General features: G+C 41.1%; 1 protein-coding gene across 2 annotated transcripts in view; it reads right to left on the bottom strand.

Annotated features, from left to right (window-relative positions):
• Window positions 1-19,173, bottom strand: part of plxnb1b (plexin b1b) — a 249,472-nt gene that overhangs the window by 150,855 nt on the left and 79,444 nt on the right. The window lies entirely within an intron of this gene.

The following is a 19,173-nucleotide window of genomic DNA, read 5'->3' as shown; positions in this document are numbered from 1 at the left end:
AATTGTAGCTGTGTTTAATTCATATCCAGAAAAACATATATTCCAATATAATATACTCAGCATAAACATTTTAAATAGATTCTATATTTTTGGTCCATCCATGACATATTACTAAAGTAGCCTATTTACTGTTGTTGATGTGGGTCACTTGCTGTTAGCCAATTCACTTTCTCGTACCAGGAGAGCTGAAAGGAACGAGTATTATTCCCTACCTTTTTCACCAAGTCAATTTGAGGCGTTGGTCTACCCTGCTCTTTAATTTTAATTTTTTCCTCGAAAGGAAGACTGGCAAATGGCTTCACCAAAATTAAATGCTTGGCATCCGTGCGCAGCTTTCTTGCTAGCCGACTAGCCCCCTCAAGTTCAAGTTCAGTCACTCAAATAAACAAAATTTCTGGAACTAAGATAGCAAACTTGACAAAACTATATTTACACTTTATTTACAATGAAAATATATACAAGCTAAAAAAGCTGGTAGAAACCGTATGTAATGAATGAAATCGAAATGTAAGCCGATCTCTTACAATACACCACAGCACTTGCGAATCTGCACGGGACTGAACTGATGTTGCCAGATACTGCTGACATTATCCAGCCCAAAATATGTTCAAAACCCGCCAAAATGCACTTAAAACCGCCCACAATCTGGCAACACTGTACCGCTGCCTGTCTATAGTTGAAACGAGCTGTCAATCAAAGAAAATATCCGGCCGCTTTCACCAATCACCAGTCTCCTCGCGGAAACTGCCATGTCCCTCCCATGTGAGGCTGGGAGTCCGTGGGCGGGCATTTTCGCAGTATTTGTCCAATAACCGTCTTGCATTTTGAGATTGAAAAGCGCATAGCTTCCAAATGCCGTTGAAGTCCACTGAGGCTGGGAGTCCGTGAGACTCCGTGGGTGGGCATTTTCGCAGTATTTGTCCAATAATCGTCTTGCATTTTGAGATTGACAAGCACATAGCTCCCAATCCACCGAGGCTGGGCTGCATCGTGCTGTCGAGAGGGAAAAACTCACGCACACATTAGGCGAACTGGGGAAAGTTATAACGGAATGATTTCGCACTGTAGTTGGGTTGAGCACATATATTTCTATGATTCTGGATCTGAAATAGCAATGTTATAAGGTCGGCTATAACATAAGCCTAGCGCAATTCATCCTACACGATGTTCGTCATTTTTAGAGGAGGCTGAGCCTCCCTCGTTGTCTTAGAGCAATCGCCCGTGACACCCCGGTCATTGTCTCTTCCAGCTTTTGCCATCAGGCAAGAGATACAGAGCAATGAAAACCAGGACAAAGCGCCTAAAAACAGTTTTTATCCCAAAGCAATCATGGCTTTAAACTCAAATGTGCAATAGAACTATTCTTGGCCAATGTGCAATTTATATATATATATATATATATATATATATATATATATATATATATATATATATATATATATATATATATGTGTGTGTGTGTGTGTGTGTGTGTGTATATATATATATATATATATATATATATATATATATATATATATATATATATATATATATATATATATATGGGTGTATATATTTTCTTATCAGTGCAATCTTGCCCCTTTTCCACCAAAGCAGTTCCAGGGCTGGTTCGGGGCCAGTGCTTAGTTTGGAACCGGGTTATCTGTTTCCACTGACAAAGAACTGGCTCTGGGGCCAGAAAAACCGGTTCCAGGGTAGCACCAACTCTCTGCTGGGCCAGAGGAAAGAACCGCTTACGTCAGCGGGGGGGGGCAGAGTTGTTAAGACCAACAACAATAACAAGACCGCGAAAGATCGCCATTTTTAAGCGACGAGAAGCAGCAGCTGTACAAACGCGTAGTCATCCATTATTATTATTATTGTTGTTGTTGTTGCTGCTGCTGCTTCTTCCGTGTTGTTTTTGCTTCGATATTCACGCCAAGGTTTATGCAAACATAGCGACGTAACTGACGTATACAGCGATGTAATGCCGTGGCTTCCCTTAGCACCGTGAGCTATGGAAAAGCAAACTGGTTCTCAGCTGGCTGGCAAGTTGAACGAGTTGTGAACCAGCACCAGCCCCGAACCAGCCCTGGAACTGATTTGGTGGAAAAGGGGTATCTGTGCACATACAGAACCAAAACAATTCTGTTTGTAATATTTTAAGTGCAATCCGTGTACATGTAGAACCATACAACAGATTTCTGTTTATATTCTGTTCATACCATTTTACCAGTGCAACTCTGTATACTTTACTATTTATTTTTATACTTTATTTGTTCTTCCCCTTTTTTCCCTTCTTTTTTCTTTTTTTCTTTCTATAACTCATAATGAGTCAACAGCACCTTCAATTTCGTTGTACCTTTGGAAAAGTGACAATGACAATAAAGACTTATCTTCTTTTATCTTATAAATAAATGAATTGGTTAATTGTTGCACTGTTTGCCCACGCAGTCTTTCACAGAGCGGTGAACCCATCCCCATCTTTACTTCTGAGAGACTCCGCCTCTCTGGGATGCTCTTTTTATACCCAATTATGTTACTGACCAAATTAGTTGTTGTTGTTGTTGTTTTTTAGCATTACACAACTTTTTCAGTCTTTTGTTGCCCCTGTCCCAACTTTTCTGAAACGTGTTGCTGACATCAAATTCAAAATGAGCATATATTTTTCAAAAAAACAATAAAAATTTCTCAGTTTCAACATTTGATATGTTGTCTTTGTACTATTTTCAAGAAAATATAGGGTTTCCATGATCTGCAAATTATCGCATTCTCTTTGTATTTATGTTTTACACAGTGTCCCAATTTTTTGGAACTGGGGTTGTAAATGACCTCATCGATTACACAGAAAGAGCTAAAGGGAACTCACATTTCAGGCATGAAATTATTTAAGAAAAAAAAAGACAGATCTGTCTCTTCGCAAAGAATAATTTTGCAGGTATTAGCCTTGATGTAAGCTTTGCCTAAAGGCTGAATGAAGCCAGGTGGCACGGTGGTGTAGTGGTTAGCACTGTCACCTCACAGCAAGAAGGTTCTGAGTTCGAGCCCAGTGGCTGACGGGGCCTTTCTGTGTGGAGTTTCCTCCGGGTGCTCCGGTTTCCCTCACATGCAGGTTAGGCTAATTGGTGGCTCTAAATTGAGTGTGAATGGTTGTTTGTCTCTGTGTGTCAGCCCTGCGATGACCTGGTGACTTTTCCAGGGTGTACCCCGCCTCTCGCCCATAGTCAGCTGGGATAGGCTCCAGCTGTGACCCTGCACAGGATAAGCAGTTACGGATAATGGATGGATGAATGAAGCCAGTTTAGGTCAGCATTAAGTGTTGTGCTTCGTATTAACTGTTAAAGGGCTAATGACATGCAGGGAATTTGACCTCATGCAACCTCACAGAGCTTTACGCTGTTGCAAGACAAGCTACAAAGTACTTTAACTACCAATAATTTCTTCACTGGGTCTTAATTTTATTCCGGTTTTAACAGGTCGGATTAATCCAGAAGAATCGGACCATGTAACAATCTTTGCAAACATCAAGAGATATAAGGTTAAGACTTCCTCCTTATTTGGGACTGTTACGCTGATGGATTAATCACCTTATGTGTGATTCCCAGGAAAACACATCTCCTTTCCACTAGTAAACTCAAACCTTGAGGCAGACGGTAAAGGAGTCAGACTAACTGTACTTTGCAAGTCTGAAAATACTGAATAAATAAATGCACAGTCAGCTGTGCACTGTAAGGGACTACACCGAGAAAAGTCTTTCCTCCTCTTTTGCTTTATTGTAATGTTATAATTTTCATTTGACTTAGATGTGTATGAGAAATTTTTTTCAATTCATTTTCCCACCCATTCCTGAAATAAATTCCTCCCAGAGTTATTTTTGTTATCTTTCAAAATAAAATCTGTGCCATGGTGAATTCCATTATGACCAGTGCTGTGTGAAAGAGCAGATTCCATACTATAGGTTTCACTTCACTACAGCTCCTCTCATATATGAACCCAGTGAGTGTCAGGTAAGAACACGGGACAGATAACACATTTTCATTATCACTCAGTCCTCCATCATGGTAAAGTAGCAGATAGTGTGCATTTCCACCTGACTGTATTTAACAGGATGCTATGGAGCACGAACCTCTGCGAGACGTGTAAAACAGGAGACCCCAGACATGACGTATAATTCACCAGGCAGCGAGTTCATCCATCCATCCATTATCTGTAACCACTTATCCTGTGCAGGGTCGTGGCCAAGCTGGAGCCTATCCCAGCTGACTACGGGTGAGAGGCGGGGTACACCCTGGACAAGTCGCCAGGTCATCACAGGGCTGACGCATAGAGACAAACAATACTCACATTCACATCTATGGTCAATTTAGAGCCACCAATTAGCCTAATTGTGATCTAATTAGCCACACTTTGGACTGTGGGGGAAACTGGAGCACCCAGAGGAAACCCACGTGGACACGGGGAAAACATGCAAATTCCACACAGAAGGGCCCCCGTTGGCCACTGGGCTCGAACCCAGAACCTTCTTGTTGTGAGGCGACAGTGCTAACCACTACACCACCGTGCCACCCACAGCAAGTTTGTTGTTGTGAAAAGCCCAAGCTGAGACATGAGCTAGTTAGTTAGCAACATGGCACCAGTCGAGCTGCAACAGTTCTTTTATTCCTGTGTCGCTCCAGTTTCCAGTCATATCTACCTTTGGTTTCTTTTCTTGTTGCTTTGAATTTGCTGCCGGTTGCTTTACAGTGAGGCAGTATGAGTATTTGGATTATGTAGGTGTCAGTAGTTCACTACATCATTTACGTCATTGCCAGCAACGTCGTGACTGTCATAAGTTAATCCAATAGTTCTGATTCCCACTGGAGCTGTAGCAAAAGATTATCATTTATGTTACCAGGTTGCCAGGAAAGAGATGAATCGACTTCACCGGTTTGCTTCCATTCCCATGACACCTTTGTTGTTGTTGGAATCCGTCTGTCTCAGAAGACAATGGAGTATGCACCAAGGATTAGTCTGCAGTTGGGTTGCAGCGCCTGCTGTGGCTGTACAGCCCAATCCTGGAACGGCAGGCTCTGTTGCAGTTGCTGCAGATGTAGTCCGCGCCTGGCTCTGTGGGTGCTGATGCTACCCTTTGCCATCTGTACTCTCTCCTCTGAATGCCTGCCTTGATGGCAAGCCTCCAGTTGGTGCGGTCTGCAGCTGCAGTCCCAACTTGCTGGGTTGATGTTGACTGCCTTCAGGTCATGTCTTTGTAGCGAAGAACAGGCCTTCCTGCAGGTCTGGAGCCAGTGGCAAGCTCGCCATACAGCATATCCTTGGGGATTCAGCCATCCTGCATGCGACTGACATGACCAAGCCAGCGCAAGTACCTCTGGGTAAGCAAGTCGAACATACTTGGTCTTCCCGCCTGTGCCAGGATGCTCTTGTTTGGGATGTGGTCTTGCCAGGTGATGCCCAAAATTCTTCTAAGGCAGCGCAGATGGAAGGCATTGAGTTTGCACTCTTGACAGGAGTACAAGGTCCATGCTTCACTACCATAGAGCAGAGTGCTGAGCACGCAGGCTTGGTACACCTTCATCTTGGTGTTGATGGTCAGCATGGAGTTTTCCTAAACCCTCTTTGCAAGGCAAGCCATTGCTGTTGCTGCTTTGCCGATCAGTTCAGTTTGGCATCCAGAGAGAGGTTGCTGGAGATGGTAGAGCCAAGGTAGGTGAAGTTCTCCACCACCTCGATGGTGTAGTTGCAAATGGAGATGCTTGGAATGCTGCTGACGTCTTGACCCAAGATGTTGGTCTTCTTGAGGCTGATGGTGAGGCTGAACTCGTTACGTGAGCATGTGAAGCAGCTGATGAGATGCTGTAGAGCTTCCTCAGTGTGTGCAGTTAGGGCAGCAGCATCTGCAAGCAGCGTCTCCCTGATCAGAACATCTTTACAGCATCAAAAAAATGCTCCCCCCTAGTGTGAGTGTGAATGGGGTATAAAAAGAAACCCCAATTGTTTAGATTAGAGCTGCATATGATCCAACTCACAGAGGCTGATCCAGACTTGTTTATGGATGCTACAGAGGCTGGAGTTGAACATGGTGGAAAAACCTCCCGGATGGCGCTCCAGCCAAGAAAGGATACTCACTGAACGCGTAAGAACGGCTCAGTTCTAAAATCAACGCTTTCAGCCGAGCCAGCTCATCCATACAAGGATCCTTAAATAGTGTAAGATTTCTTATTGTGCATACAGAGAGAAATGGAAAGCTAGTGAAGCTCATACACTTCACTAAAGTACACTCCTAGTGTTGATCCACATCCAACCGCTCACCTTTCCTCCATAAAGCAGCCATTTATAATAAGTCTCATTCACACAGGTAACCTGAGGCACAATGAAGGATTGGCCAGTCTCCAGGAAAAGAAAAAAAAACTCACACACAATCTCACCAAACAACTTTTTAACGGTCAGAGAATGCTGTGCTTTGAGTTATCCATTATATCTATTTGCACTGTGTGTATAATAAGAGTCTTCATTATTGGTTGCTTTATGCTTCTCAAGCTAACAGCACATGTGCAGGAGGCGATCTTGTGCTTATTGTGCTATTATTATCAGCAGCAGCAGCACATCGACACATACAACACAAACTAACTGGTAGCTTCTACACTTGGCTCTGTTGTGCAAAAAATGTCCATTTCCATTATTTCCAATCTGGGAGGAACAGCATGGCTTCACCTGAATACAGAAAACCATGTGTAAACAGATAAAGGTCTCTCAAATGAAGTTATAGAGAGAAAAGGAAATCCATTTTGGGAACACAGTGAGAGTCTAATCTGATTCCACTCAATGACACGTACAGTTATTAGGACAGAGAGATGTACAGAGGAAATAATAGAGGGGGGAAAAAGAAGACAAGTTTGAGTTATTCCTGTCCTCTCCCAACACCTCATCCCTACAGAGAACACAGTCTAACACTTCTCTCTCTCTCTCTTTCTCTCTCTTGATCTCTCTCTACCGCTTTCTCTCCCATTCTGCGCAGGCGATCATATATTCATGCAGCCTGCGCACTATAAATGTAAATTATTATTAATTATTATTCTCTTTTTCCTACTCTCTCGCTCTCATATTCTCTCTCGCTCTCTCTCTCTCCCTCATATTCTCTCTCCCCCTTCTTCTCTCCCATTCTCTCTCCCTCATATTCTCTCTCACCCCTTCTTCTCTCCCATTCTTTTTCCCATTCTCTCGCGCTCATTCTCTCTCCCCTTTTCTCTCCCATTCTCTTTTTCCCATTCTCTCTCTCTCATATTTTCCCCTGTTTTCTCTCCCATTCTCTCACTCTCATATTTTCTCTCCTCCTCCCTCTTTCTCTCCTATTCTCCTTTTCCCATTCTCTTGCTCTCATATTCTCTCTCTGTCTCATATTCTCTGTCTCACATTCTCTCTCTCATTCTGTCTCTCTCTCTCTGCTCCCCCCTCTTTCTCTCCTATTCTCTTTTTCCCATTCTCTCACTCTCTCATATTCTCCCTTCCTCCCATTCTCCCTCAGGTTCAACACCTGATCCTGTTCTTTCTTGTCCAGTAAAACATTGCCAGCAGGAACATACAGCCAGCACAGAGCAAAGCCTGAGAGGACATTTAAGGCCATCAGAGACTGTAAAGCTCAATCATGTAATAGCGAGCATGACGGGGGCTACAGACAGGAGCAGCCATGTTCAAATCTGGCAGTCGGTGATGGGGGTAGGATGATATCATAACCCTAAATGAATGCCTGGTTGTACTTTGGTACTGCACCCATTCTGAGCAAATAAATGAGGCTGGGAAAAAGGGTGACCATAAGACAAAATCAACTGAAACATAAAAGCCACTTCACAAAACTGCAGGCACATATTACAGTTTGTGTACCATATCATATAGTTATGGTTTAAGATTAAAACAGCTGAGCGCTTATATAAATCATTTGAAGAATACATCCTGTCCTGTCCAACTGGTATTGCAGTGAGTTGCTGTAAGAAATAAGAGTGTAATGTTGCATTCGACTTACCTCACAAGTCAGAGTTCATGTCATCTGCTGTGTTCAAATCAGGGGAAATGTTATCTCAGGAGGATGTCTAGCATGACAGTGATGCATCAAGGAAAATTCAAAACTGATCAAGCTCTCATTTCCTGTCTTATAAGATGCCTTCAAACTGTCTCAGAACGTTCTTTTTTGAAGGCAGCATCAATGTATCCTCGAGGCTGCCTCTTACCCATAAATCTGTGAGGCAGCTTCCTCAAGCAACATTTAAAAAATAGATAGATAGATAGATAGATAGATAGATAGATAGATAGATAGATAGATAGATAGATAGATAGATAGATAGATAGATGTGGACAAAACTTCACAGAAAAGTGAATTTGTATCCATCCATTATCTGTAGCCGCTTATCCTGTGCAGGGTTGTGGGCAAGCTGGAGCCTATCCCAGCCAACTATGGGCAAGATACACCCTGGACAAGTCACCAGATCATCACAGGGCTGACACACAGAGACAAACAACCATTCACACCTACGGTCAATTTAGAGCTATCAATTAGCCTAACCTGCATGTCTTTGGGGGAAACCAGAGCACCCGGAGGAAACCCACGCAGACACGGGGAGAACATGCAAACTCCACTTAGAAAGGCCCCTGTCAGCCACTGGGCTTGAATCCAGAACCTTCTTGCTGTGAGACGACAGTGCTAACAACTACACCACCATGCCATCCCCTTCTGAACGTTGAATGATCTAAAGCAGGGCTTTTCAAAGTGTGGGGCGCGCCTCCCCTGGGGGGGGCAACGTGAGGAAAAATAAACCAGAATAAGTTACTATTGCGGACATTTAGCGAACTTCAGCTAGCCTTTGCCAGAGACAAAATGGATCGATTTTTAGTACCTAAAGCTACAGTGAGTGAGAAGACAGAGTCTGGGCCAAGCAAAAAAAAAAAAAAAGAAGGAAATATGACCACGATTATTTAAAGTTTGGATTTTCATGGACTGGATCTGAAGATGTTCCACTGCCACAGTGTGTTGTCTGCCAAGAGGTGCTAGCTAACGATGCTATGAGATGTTTAAAATGTGTAAAACAAGATGTTTTAAAAAAAAGCACAGATGTTTGAAATGTGTAAAAAAAAAAGATGTTTTAAAAAAGCACAGATGTTTAAAATGTGTAAAAGAAAAAAATAAAAATGTGTACAACAACCATTTTTTAAAAATACGAATGGAACATTAAGTATAGCAACAACAAAAATTGTAAGGGGGGGGCGCTGTTGTTTATTTGCTCTCTGAGGGGGGCTGACTCTCCCACACTTTGAAAACCCCTGATCTAAAGCACTAAAGTACACGTACATGTTACAGGTCAGAACTGTAGGTCAGGTGGAATTTTTCAGCCTAGGCTAGACTTTTTAACCCAGTTCATAATTTGCTACTTGTATTAGGAGATTTACTATATCTAGGGTGAGGGTTAGGATTTGGGAAGACTTTCTATTTTAAACTACATGATGACGTAATAAGACTGGACTCAATAATACATTCAAAATGTACAGTGGTGCTTGAAAGTTTGTGAACCCTTTAGAATTCTCTATATTTCTGCATAAATATGACCTAAAACATCATCAAATTTTCACACAAGTTCTAAAAGTAGACAAAGAGAACCCAGTTAAACAAATGAGACAAAAATATTAGACTTGGTCATTTATTTATTGAGGAAAATGATCCAATATTACATACCTGTGAGTGGCAAAAGTATGTGAACCTTTGCTTTCAGTATCTGGTGTGACCCCCTTGTGCAGCAATAACTGCAACTAAATGTTTGCGGTAACTGTTGATCAGTCCTGCACACCGGCTTGGAGGAATTTTAGCCCATTCCTCCATATAGAACAGCTTCAACTCTGGGATGTTGGTGGGTTTCCTCACATGAACTGCTCACTTCAGGTCCTTCCACACATTTCGATTGGATTAAGGTCAGGACTTTGACTTGGCCATTCCAAAACATTAACTTTATTCTTCTTTAACCATTCTTTGATAGAACGACTTGTGTGCTTCGGGTCGTTGTCTTGCTGCATGAACCACCTTCTCTTGAGATTCAGTTCATGGACAGATGTCCTGACATTTTCCTTTAGAATTCGCTGGTATAATTCAGAATTCATTGTTCCATCAATGATGGCAAGCCGTCCTGGCCCAGATGCAGCAAAACGGGCCCAAACCATGATACTACCACCACAATGTTTCACAGATGGGGATAAGGTTCTTATGCTGGAATGCAGTGTTTTCCTTTCTCCAAACATAACACTTTTCATTTAAACCAAAAAGTTCTATTTTGGTCTCATCCAGCCACAAAACATTTTTCCAATAGCCTTCTGGCTTGTCCACGTGATCTTTAGCAAACTGCAGACGAGCAGCAATGTTCTTTTTGGCGAGCAGTGGCTTTCTCCTTGCAACCCTGCCATGCACACCATTGTTGTTCAGTGTTCTCCTGATGGTGGACTCATGAACATTAACATTAGCCAATGTGAGAGAGGCCTTCAGTTGCTTAGAAGTTACCCTGGGGTCCTTTGTGACCTCGCCGACTATTACACGCCTTGCTCTTGGAGTGATCTTTGTTGGTCGACCACTCCTGGGGAGGGTAACAATGGTCTTGAATTTCCTCCATTTGTACACAATCTGTCTGACTGTGGATTGGTGGAGTCCAAACTCTTTAGAGATGGTTTTGTAACCTTTTCCAGCCTGATGAGCATCAACAACGCTTTTTCTGAGGTCCTCAGAAATCTCCTTTGTTCGTGCCATGATACACTTCCACAGACATGTGTTGTGAAGATCAGACTTTGATAGATCCCTGTTCTTTAAATAAAACAGGGTGCCCACTCACACCTGATCGTCATCCCATTGATTGAAAACACCTGGCTCTAATTTCACCTTCAAATTAACTGCTAATCCTAGAGGTTCACATACTTTTGCCACTCAAAAATATGTAATATTGGATCATTTTCCTCAATAAATAAACGACCAAGTATAATATTTTTGTCTCATTTGTTTCACCAGGTTCTCTTTATCTACTTTTAGGACTTGTGCGAAAATCTGATGATGTTTTAGGTCATAATTATGCAGAAATATATAGAAAATTCTAAAGGGTTCACAAACTTTCAAGCACCACTGTACATCACTCCTTCCATCGCAATCGTCGCTGGTCTAGTGGTTAAGGTGTTGGGTTAAGAATCAGAAACGTCTGAATCCCGGTTAAGTATGAAAAAAGATATGCAAAAAATGCTAATTAGGTAGATAGGACAGGGTAGACAGACAGGCAAGAAGAAATACTCGGTAGCTGTAGACAGAGAGGAAGTGGATGGAAGAAATAGAGACAAAAGAAGTGATGGAAAATCCCTTTTAAAGCTGTATTGCCTTCCAAATTTTTCAAGTGTAGGTCATAAAAATTTGCAAAAGAATTTTCCCTGACACCCAATTATTTTTTGTTTAGTGGACCGAAAGCTTCTGAATTCGAATCACAGACTTCCAAGTTTATTCGCTTTTTAAAAATAGAACAATTAATGAATTTAAGGTCACATGGCCCTAAATTCTCCACCATTTTTTCCTGCTTCACCATGACACAATACAAGATACTACATCATGCATCACATGGTGGGCTTTCCCCGTTCGTGCAAGGCATTGTGGGATACAAATCTGAAACAGGAAAGAAAAATGGAGGAATGAAACGTGAAAGACCAACTACAGTAACAGAAAGAGAGAATTAAATGCGTCATGTTATATGCGCAGGGGTGATAGCCGTGGCTGGGGGAAAAAAAAAAAATCTAGTTCGCCCATTGTCCTGTGTCATTCTGAGATGCGCAGATAGACAGTAAAGGGAATTCCGAATTTCAATGGATGAAATGCCCTTGAGCAAGGCACCTACCCCAACACTGCTACAGGGACTGTAACACTGTAAAAAACCGTAAAGTCACTTTGGATAAAAGTGTCATATCATACAAGTGCAAACAAAGCAATGTAATGCAAATTTTTTTATTGTAACCTTTAGTCATAGAAATCATTTACATTATTTACAGTGACTTTTCTGATTTTGCAGTCACAGCGCAGTCACGTTTATAATGACAGTCTGTGGGGCTGAGCGCCCGTCCTCTCCTCACTTTCAGGCTTCTCATGCAAAAACTCGTTTTTAACTCGCTCTAGTGACCTCAATTTTTACACTACAGACAAAAAAATTACATCGTGTTCAGGAGAGCCTTGTGGCACTCAATGTGAAAGAATTTTGTGACTATCTCCTTCCGTTTTCGTGTAAATCCCCGTTGTTTGGAGGGAGCGCTCTGAGCAATTACTGCCCTTTCTGTGTCTCTCAGCGCAGCGTGCGGGTGGGGGAGGGGCTGCTTGCTCTCTCACACACACACAGAGACAAACAGGCTTGTCGCCTCAACGCAAATCATTCATTCACAGAGTGCAGCTCAGGCCCTGCAATTGTGACTGCTACGCGCACTGCATCACTCTCACAATTTCCCCCATGTAGAACTTTTTTTCTAGATCTATTTTTTTCCATTGTCCCGGGATTGTCCCAGATATGATAATTTTGTGTCCCGATGACATTTTTTATGGTCCCCGGGACGTCGGGACACCGTTAGTTTCGAGCGCTGCCTGTAACATATATCCAGTATCTCTCATTGAAAGGTAAGAGGTGCTACTTTGTTGACTGCTGATGCTGTGAGTGGCCATGTTGATTTCATGTCACCTGCTGAACTTGGAGGAACTCGGACTTGAGGAGACCGTCCTGAAGTAGAAATTTCATGATGAGGGAACATTTTTGTCGTATTATCCTGGTTATTACAAGATGAATGGAGAATAATCCTGACAATAGGTCACATATTCCCACAACACCCCACCCCCCAACTCTTCTGCCTCTTTCTGACGTGACATCATTCTTCTTCTGCTGAAGACCTCCATCACATGTCCCTGGCTCTGACCCCCAAAACCTTGAACCTTTAGAGCAATCAAAACGAAACAATACACTGACTCGATGGAAAAAGAAGCTGAAACCTTTCTTTCTCTCTGTAAAAACAATAACCTCTGCACTCGTTGTCAAACCAATTTCCATTCAAAAAGCCTCCTCTTTCAAACTAACGCAACAATTCAACAGTCCACAACAATTGAGGTGATGGACACCAGAGCAAAACTGATGACGGCATGACAATTTTTCAAACCATGTCAAATGACGATTAAGAAAAAAAAATTAGACCTAAATAGTTTAGAAACACTAGAACGCTAAAAGGTACTCAAAGGAAGCGCTTGGTCCTGCTTGTGTGGGGTTCGAGGTTTTCATCAACTGGTATAATCAGATTATGATCTTAAATCTTACAGAAGAGAAACCTTAAGAGATGCCAACATTCCCCCTGATTTTAGCATGTTCACAAATCCACAAAAGTAATAATCTTTTTCAGCTGATAAAAAAAAAAGAATTGAAAGTGGACTGGTATTGCACAGACGTTCTTGCGAAATGAAAATGTGATGACTAGAATCAGCATGGTTCACTCAGTGGAAATGTGAATTTAACTGCATTTCATTCAAACCTTAAAGGAATCTTAAATTTAGTCATGTAGCTTTAAGACCAGCCCTTAAATTTAATCGTAAACCAGTGAAGTACCTTTACTGAGCTTTTTAAATTCATTTAAAAAAGTTAATAGTAACTTTAAGACCACTTATTGGTATTCTTAAAGCCTGTCGCACACAGGCGACTTCTCGCCGCAAGCGGATTGCGATTTTTGGACGCAAGTTTCCTTTCTCGGGTAGCTGCGTGTACGCGTTATCTGTGACCAGTTGGCGATTTGGGGAGGGGGATGCAAGTCACGTGGAAATCACATGACAACTTTGCGGGCGGGGATTGGCTTACACTGCAAAAAATGATATCTTAGCAAGTGAAAATATCTTGAAAATAGTTGAAACGATCTAGCGTTTCCTATTAGAAGAATACAAGACGCCAACTCTGAGATTATTAAACCTAGTTCTAGATTGCAACCAACTTATTTTACAATGTCTTATCAAGTAAAAATATCTGTCCATGCAGCAAGATAATCTCACTAGTGTTAAGTAATTTTCTCCTCAAATTCAGTTTTCAATTTTTTGCAGTGTAGCCTTTGGAGGTGATCGCGTCGTTATCGCAGAGACATGTACACGCAGCGATATCTCTGCAACAAGTCGGCGACTGGCGATTTTTTTTGTCGCAGAATATCAAGCATGTTTGATACCTGTGATCTGTCGCAAGCAACAAAAAAAAAACGCCATCGCAACACTGCAAAAAATGATTTCTCATCTCATCTCATTATCTCTAGCCACTTTATCCTGTTCTACAGGGTCGCAGGCGAGCTGGAGCCTATCCCAGCTGACTACGGGCGAAAGGCGGGGTACACCCTGGACAAGTCGCCAGGTCATCACAGGGCAAAATGATTTCTTGTTGAGAGAAAATATCTTTAATATGGGTGAATTTATCTATTATTTCTTATTAGAAGTTTACTAGAACTCAAATATAAGATTATTTAGCTTACTTTGAGGCGCTTTTACTAATTTCAAGCCTTAAATGTTCTTATTCTATTGGCAGATAATTTTGCTTCTTTCTAGAATTGAATGCTTAAAATGAGCAAAATTATCTGCCAATAGAATAAGAACATTTAAGGCTTGAAATTAGTAAAAGCGTCTCAAAGTAAGCTAAATAATCTTACATTTGAGTTCTAGTAAACTTCTAATAAGAAATAATAGATAAATTCACCCATATTAAAGATATTTTCTTTCAATAAGAGATCATTTTTTGCAGTGAACTATCCACACACGAAGCAATTTTTCGCTTGCATCAAAAAGTTGCACGACCAAGCAACGGAAAATCGCCCGTGTGCGCTGGGCTTTAGTCATACTGACTTTAAGTACATTTAAATGTTACATTTAGTAGCTTTAAGTGGCATCTTAAACGTTCTTTTTTAACAGCATTTCGTTATCTTTAAGAAGTCATGGAAAGTTACTTCAAGTTAAATTATAAGTGTTCTTAAAGTTATAAGTAAATACACTGAAATTTAGCATTTCGTAAACTTTTAGGACACTTTAAGAAGCTCTTAAAGCTGGTAATTGGTCTCGTGGTTGGCTCTGTACTCATCTTTGGTATTTTGTTTATGTGCAAACAAACACCGACATACAAAACCACTCCAAAAAAAAAAAGAAAAAAACCACAAAAAATATCCTGTCACCACATCGCTAAAAATCCCTGACAAAGCCACGGCGTCCAATTAAGTTGTGCCAGTGTCTGAATGGCCACAGTGAGCTATACTTATCCCATAAAAACTCTTGGCTTTGCTGGATTTCTCTCTCGCTCTTATGCTGCCACTCTGCATTTATGTCCCAGGTTTAATTCTGGAATATCGTGTGTGTGTGTGTGTGTGTGTGTGTGTGTGTGTGTGTGTGTGTGTTTATATACTGCTGAGGACCAAATGTCCCCACAAGGATAGTAAAATCTGACAATTTTGATCTTGTGGGGACATTTGGATGGTCCCCACAAAAAAATTGCTGTTGTGTTTTTAAACAAAAATTATAAACAAACAAACAAACAAACAAACAAACAAACAAAAGAGCCAAAAGGTTTCCTTTTCATTACTGAGGTTCAGGTTGGGGTTAGGTTGAGGTGCAGGCACAGCATTAATTAAAGGGAAACCAAAGGCTAATTTTTTGTCAAAATTCTATTTATCTCATGTTATTAAATATAGGAATGCATTTCTGACAGCTATTTTGTCGCTGCTATAGCAAGTTATGAGTGTTTGAAATATGCTCTGTAATATATCAGTCCATATGTCAAAGCAATGGCCGTAAACGAGATTCGCTGACACCTGTGTGAGACATCGTAGGACGGAAGTAAAACAGAAATCAAAGTGACCAACATCTGCCAACGTTCCCTGTGTCCGAAATCACTCACTCGTTCACTACTCCCTACTCCCTATATAGGGAATTACTACATAGAGGACTATATAGTGAGCTCATTGGTAAAATGAAAAAACCCTTTCGGACACCAGTCTGTCACGCTGGTATTTACGTCATTACTGTCGCACAATTAAAACGTGCCAGATCAGTCGGCTGGTAGGTTTTCAAAATAATAAATACATGCATGTGTTTTTGTGATAAATCCATATTATACTGAGCGCATTTCCCACATTAATCAATACAAAGTACCTGCATCTTTCAGTTCTTTTAAATCAAGGCTGAATACTTTCTTCTTTGCTGCTGCCTTTTATTAAATCAAATTTCAGACTTTTAATTTGATTCCTTTCAGCGCAACCACAGTGCATAATGGGATATATTCCTTTGGTTCGTGACCATCGTTGTACACTACTTTTCGTGATGCATTGTGGGATACTTTGAGTGCACTATATAGGGTGTAAATAATCCTCACTAAGGTTTCGGACAGCACTACAAAATGCCGTCCTCACTATCTAGTGCCCTATGCAGTGAGTAGGGAGCGATTTCGGACACAGGGAAAGTGACCAACATCTGCCAACGTTGTCAAAAGACGCACGCGCCCTCTTTCGAATGATGATGTAATCAAGCCGGAAGTTTTGTTTGTTTTGATAGCAATCAGGAAAGTTTGAAAAAAGTAGGCAGTAATCGTCATTTAAACTCGTTTTTGTGCAATATTTCGTCTGGAGAACAGTTTTCAAAATGGCGGCACTGACACCTGGCTGACACTTGACGTTTCGAAGTCTCGCACAAGTCTCGTGAAGATCGCGCGGATAAGCGACGCCCGGCGTGGACCAAACGAACTAAATTCAACATGGCTAAAAACCGAACAGGCCGATAAGTATAATATTTAATTGCGATTAGTTGCCAATACGAGTCACGATATAAGGTTACTAAAACCCAAAACGTAATTGAATAACACGTTAATTAAGAAATAAAGCAAGTTTAAAAATGACTTCAGTTCTCCTTTAATTAACTACAATAATAATTATGTCAATGGAAAGTCCTCACAAGGATAGTGAGACAAATGTGTGTGTGTGTGTGTGTGTGTGTTAATGCACACGCCAACCTCCTGGCACAGTGTAGCTCTTACTGACACCACTATAAACGCTTCCTTATTGCAGTCACACTCTCCTATTAGAGCTGCACTTGCGTATAAACTCTCGGCTGATGGCTGCGATCTGACTGAGTGCGCCGTCTATAAGCGTTGCAGAAAAAAAAATTAGTAACTGAAGAACTCGATAATAATTCTCACACAGCTTTTTAACTATTCATTAGCTTCCTAAGGATATCAATATGCAGTTGTAGACACTGTATCTGCCCAAGACGACACAGGCTAATAGGGCGTGTGTGTGTTCTTTGACCTCTTTAAAGGGTTACATCAGGACACACACACACTCAGCCTGCTGACTAATTCAAAGGTGAATGAAGGCCAGCTAAATCCCAATACTAATCACTATGAACAAAGACTTAGATCTGGAACAAATGACCAATCGCAAATGACCGTGAGTTTTGTAATTAGCAATATTTAAACACAGCTGATGGCAAAGACTCCATTAAAAGCCATCGATAATGTAAGAGTAAATAAAGAGATGAGTGCCGTTTTTCTAACATGTGCATGTGTGTGGTATACATTCATTTTATTTCAGGTTGTCCATGTGTTTTGCTTTTTGTTACTGAAGAAAGCCAAAAGTGATATGAAAGCGTTCGCTTCCCACAACTTCCATATATAAACTTAAACCACAAACACACTTCCGCAGAGAGCGCAAAAGTTAAGGAACATGAAAGAGTCTGTGTGTGAACATGTGTCTGTATCTGTCTGCGTCTGTGTGTGTGTGTGTGTGTGTGAGAGAGAGAGAGAGAGAGAGAGAGATCTGAGGTTTGGAGAGGGAGAAATGGCAAACGGTTTGTTAATCCTTTGACCAACCTGCTCTCATAAATCATAGTTTTGTCAAAGATCCCAACATACTGTTCTGGTAAAGATATCAAAGACCATAACTCCTGTTCTCAATGATGCACAACCGAACCATCGCCAGTGTGTGTATGTGCATGTGTGTGTCTATACATGCGAGTGTGAGCAACAAAGAAAGAATAACGAAAAATAAAAGAAAGTGAACAAACATGTCACTGCTGGTTATCATCTAAAATGAGCACTTTTCTTCAGAAAAAGGCTTCATCCTGCTGGCCCAAAGAATCGATACACACTCAACTCACCTCAAATTGTCACAATACAATACAATACCATACAATACAATACCATACATGCCAACCTATACGGAATGTCCGTCTTTTATACGGATTTGATTCAATAAACGTAGTATACGGGCGTATAAATAAAGTTATACGGATTCTTTAAAAAAACTTCAATATTTATTTAGAGCTATAATCAATTCCCACGATGATAAAAGAGCGCATAACATTTACAAACGTACTGTACAGCACAGACAGCCAGTAAAGAGTCTTATGAAATTGCACGTTATCTTGTGGTAGCGAGACTTCGTTCCACTTTTCATCATGCGCACACCGCATTGCGAGAATCCCACCAACCGTGAAGTAAGTCTTCTGCGTAGAATCATACGTCATCCTCGCCGCCATATTGGATGTGGCAAAGTGGAGATTCTTCAACCGTCTCGGCGTCTAGACAGTAGCCGAGAATAAAGATGCCTCATTCATGTGCTGCGTTTAACTGTACCAACAGGTTTACCGTCCAAACGAGATCACATGGGATTACCTTTCACAGGTGAGACTGGAAAAATACTTTTCATTGTATTTGGTCATTATAACGTAATTTTACGAACAGATTTTCCTGACTTTGTGGCTAATATGAAGTCTCGCGCATAATAGCCGTTCGGTGAAACCTGTCTCCAAACAACGAAGTATTTCCTTCGTAACTACGCTGATAACACTTTGTGTTTTTGTCAAACATTGGAGCTTTGTATTCATTCTGAAGGTTTATTGTTATTAATATTGAATAAAAAGTAACTGGGATATATCATTGTTAATTATCATTCAAATTTTAGGTAAATTATTTTAATTTGCATCTTATACGGATTTTATAAGGGAAATACGGATTTTGGAGGTTGGTTATACAGGTTTGATTGACCAAAGGTTGACATATATGCAATACAATACCACACTGATTTCCACTGACAACACACACACACAAGTTATGCGGTAAAGCAGACAAACGATGTCTCTTCTCATAAAGATCGTTTAGT

Source organism: Neoarius graeffei, chromosome 4 (assembly GCF_027579695.1).
Source record: "Neoarius graeffei isolate fNeoGra1 chromosome 4, fNeoGra1.pri, whole genome shotgun sequence".
Classification (NCBI taxonomy): Eukaryota; Metazoa; Chordata; class Actinopteri; order Siluriformes; family Ariidae; genus Neoarius; species Neoarius graeffei.
Note: the sequence above shows the minus strand (reverse complement) of the source record. Positions and strands in the feature narration are given on the sequence as shown.